At 37.4% G+C, this 4,351-nt stretch overlaps 1 pseudogene; it reads right to left on the minus strand.

Annotated features, from left to right (window-relative positions):
• Positions 1-1,198: 1,198 nt before the first annotated feature.
• LOC122341189 lies at positions 1,199-3,188 on the minus strand (annotated as a pseudogene).
• Positions 3,189-4,351: the final 1,163 nt, after the last annotated feature.

Consider the following 4,351-nt stretch of genomic DNA (forward strand, 5'->3'; position numbering starts at 1 on the left):
TATCTATCTATCTATCTATCTATCTATCTATCTATCTATCTTTTTCCTGTAAGATGGAAATGCTACTTTATAGAATATTTTCAGCCTTTTCAGTTTCACCAAAACAACATTTGTTAGTAAATCCACATCTTTGCTTCTTGCATTAGACAACTGTATTAAATAGGATTTATTGAAAAAATAATTTGTACAATATTCTATTTTATGATATATTAATAAATTATAAAATAGCTGGTTTTGAAAGTGTATTTTAACTTAAATTGGTAAAAAAAAAAAAAAAAAAAAACACCAAAGGGTATTATTGTGTTTTTGTAGTTTGCCCTATTTTTATTATGCAATATAAACTCTGAATTATGGCCTATATGTCTTTAAACTCTACAGTCAAAAAAATGTAATTGCTGGTTTAATGAATAATGCAGAGATCCAGTCCACAAATCTAGGATTCAATGTACAAATCAAATCCACAAAACTAGCATTTGAACAAGTATAGCAATCTTCAATACGTTTTTCCCCTTTAATTTTCAGCAGAACGGAAATATTGCGTCGACTAATGTTTAAATTAAATGAAACGAAAGAAAACAAAAGAAAAGAAAAGAAATGTTTTCTATACAATGTACAGTTTATACAGTGCTTAAGAAATAAGACGTGTCCGTATAGATAGCCTACGTACAAAAAAAAAAAAAAACAACTAACAGTGCCTATATTTAACCTTAATGTTACATTGGGCAAATATTGCCAATAAAGCGGTCAATACTGTGGCTACGACTGTAGCCAAACATTAAACATATGGAATGAATAAATAGGTTGCGCTTTAGGTTTAAAAGTGCCTTCATTTCACTTTCTTACGATTTCACCTTTTAAAGCGAAATGAACATTATTATGGAAAACATTCAAACTTTTTTCAAATTAAAGTTTAATAACAATGCATCAACATCAGAGATTTTCACTCCTCTTTGGCTCTCAAATGTGGCAGTCATCGGAAACGAGATTCATTTGATTTAGTTTTTTTTCCCCGACCTTCGCAGAGATCTGAAGCTGCATTTGTTTTCCATTTTGAAATATCTAAAGATAGTGAATCGACCTTTCTTAAGTGCTTCTCTATTGAGTTTGTAGTTTTCTAACAATGCTATTCCGTTGCCAAGTTCTGATTAGTAATAAACGGCAATTCTTAATTCCGTATTCACGATGCTTTACAAAAAGAGCCATTCACGGACCACTCCATGTCTATTTGCGCTCTTTCTCGTCGTAGCATAGAATATTTGACTGTAGAAATGCTGTCACATCACACAGGGTTTTATGTCCTGATAGGAGACCTGCTGATGGTGGTAGTACGAGCTACTCCCTGGTGAGTGCAGTGATGAAGAGGTCATGGAGTTAAAAGAAAAGACAAACTCTTTCCTGTCACACATGCTGGGCGATTGGGAATGATAGCGCGGTATACCTGCGGGGACAGAAAATTAAATACTGCGTTATTACAAAACTACAGGAAATTCACACTTAGTTTAACATCGCTATGGTTTAGTTTAGTTCGTCATTTAAGTTCTTTATTAATAACTTTAAGGTTCTGCTTGCCTGTCTGTTTGGGGTGGCCTGCTAAACATTATTGGCTAATGCTATTTTGGTGTTTATTATTATTATTATTATTATTATTATTATTATTATTATTATTATTATTAGTAGTAGTAGTAGTAGTATTTATAAAGAAATAGTCACATAGATGAACGTTCGACTGTTCTTAAGTCGTGAATTCCACAGGAAAATATTTCTGCATCGCATTAAATCTTGAACCCTGAAATGTCAAACCAGTCTACAATTTTTTGTAAGCGTATTCAGCTATTGTTGAATTAAAGAAAAATACCAAATGTTTCCAAATATTGTATTATCCTAACAAACCATACATGGATAAATCTCAGTAAAAAAAATACCCGTAATGACTGGTATTGTGGTCTAGTGTTATTTTTTCTGAAATATAAATTGTATAAATTGTATGAATTGTTTTTATTAAATGTGGTGATTCTATGTGCATTTCTCTAAAAATAGCAAAGTGTACTAACTGACGGGGAAGATATAATTGCATATATGTGTCGTCATGCTCTATACTTTAGCTGGCCAATTGTTAGCTGCAGATGTTAAAAAATATATATTATAAAATAACTAGATCAACTATTTGTCAAACACGTCAGTCGAGTCAAATTATCTTTAAAACATTCACCTTGAAGGTCAGTGGTTCCGTGGCCATTCTGGTGCATGTAGGACTGTTCCAGAGAGTGTGTGGGTAAGCTGGGCTGCAGTTGATTGGCTCCAGGGTTGCACGGAGAGAGCGGCTGTTTGATGTAAGACGCCCCGTTGTTTAGAGAGGCCGGGGACGCTGGAGGCCAGACCGAGGCTGTGCTAGAATACACGGCATGCGGTTCCATCACTCCCCCGCTGGCAAGAAGCGGCGATGCAGAGTTGTCGTGGTGGGGGTATTCACTTCCCGATGATCCCGTGCAACTGCCCATATAGGAATGTCCACTATTAGTTGATAGATGGGACATGGAGTGTCCTGTTAAGCCCATTCCTTCCATATTGCTAACCAAATGTCCATTCATCGTCCCAATCCCACTCTCCAAAGGTAAACTGTTTGGAGGACAAGACAGGCCCCCGCCGCCCCCCTGAAAGTTATAGGACTCTGGTATGTGATTGAATCCCAGTCCGTTCATCATGCTGTACATGGAAGGTTTTAGCGCCTGACATTTGCGCCTGAATCCCCGCGGCCTCCTACGGAAAGATCCCTCCTCAAACATGAACTCGCTGGCAGGGTCGATAGTCCAGTAGTGACCCTTCCCGGGTCTGCCCAGACCCTTGGGCAGCTTAATAAAGCACTCGTTCAGAGACAGATTGTGACGTACCGAGTTTTTCCAGCCTTGATATGAGCCTCTAAAAAAGGAAAGCGGCTCTGGAGAAACTGGTAAATTTCGCTCAGAGTCAGTCGTTTGGTTGGAGAGCTCTGGATAGCCATGACAATAAGAGCGATGTAAGAATAAGGGGGCTTTTCCGGACGACGGATTCCAGCGTTCGTCTTTTTTGTTTTGGTGCTGGAGGAGGAAGAGGAGGTCTCCATCACAGGCGTCTGTCCGTGCGGTTTCTCCGACATTGGGCTACTGTGAGCAGGGGGCTGCACGGAGGGCTGCTGGACTTCAGCAGTCATTCTTTACAGGCAAGTCAAAATCCACAAACAAAAATACTTTGTTTTTACGCTGCGTATATACTAATAACCACTTGTACTGCAGATTTGATCCTCTTTCTCTTTGGCTATGCCTAATTGCACCTACTCCTGTGAAAATACTACGCACCATAAAACTGAATACTGCAGGGAAAAGAAATTATTCAGATCCCTCAGATCCTGTCCTCTTGTTCTTCCTTTAGGAGTTGAGCTTTTACTTATCTGTTTCTATCAGCTCCTCTCAGGCTCTTGAGCATGAGCTCGCCAAAGTCACTCAGGGGCCGCCCAGTGTCCCTCCCACTGTCAGCTCTGCTGAGGTGGGCTTCACCGACATATACCCAACTATATCACTATTAAGTAACGCTCGTTTATAGTCTTATTTTTATTATTATTATTATTATTATTATTATTATTATTATTATAGTCAATTACTATAATAGTCTTGTTTAAAATAGCATATTTAGAGCACGTTAGCATGGATAACTTTTTCGCACAATACAAAACGATTTTAACATTATATTAAATACGCTGTATCATCCAGTAATATGTAAATACTTAATTTAATTTAATTATAATTTCCACATTAATAAACAAACAGCTGGTTTATGGAAATGCAGATGCTGTTCAGAATCGCGTTATGCATTTATAAGTTTTTTTTTTTTTTTTAAGAAATAACACCACTTTAAAAAGCCCTCACTCGGTAGATCACTGTTCTTTTTGAGATAGATATGATCATAGACTATATGTTTATACTGCAGAACGTAGTCTCTCTGAGCTTTTCAAATAAAATATCAAGACAAATTCCTCTATAGTGCAGCTAATTCACATAGGACGCCGCATTCGCATTGCGAGTTTTATATAGCCTGTACATTTAAAGAGTCATGGGTTGTGAAAGAATGGAAATTTTCAGTAACATCGCGTTGATGGAAAGTCGTCCGAAGACTGCAAAATTCTGCTGTTCGCTTCATGAAGGCAAGTTCACAGGAACCTTCCCAGTTAACATACTGCACCTCTCAATTTTTATTTATTTATTTTGCTTTGCGACTTACACCGATTTTTCCTAATTGTGAACATTATGGACAAGATAGTACAAAATGTGTCAAGGGGTGTCAGATGTCTATCAGTATGCTGCACATGTTATCCTTATTT

Source organism: Puntigrus tetrazona, unplaced genomic scaffold (assembly GCF_018831695.1).
Source record: "Puntigrus tetrazona isolate hp1 unplaced genomic scaffold, ASM1883169v1 S000001164, whole genome shotgun sequence".
NCBI lineage: Eukaryota > Metazoa > Chordata > Actinopteri > Cypriniformes > Cyprinidae > Puntigrus > Puntigrus tetrazona.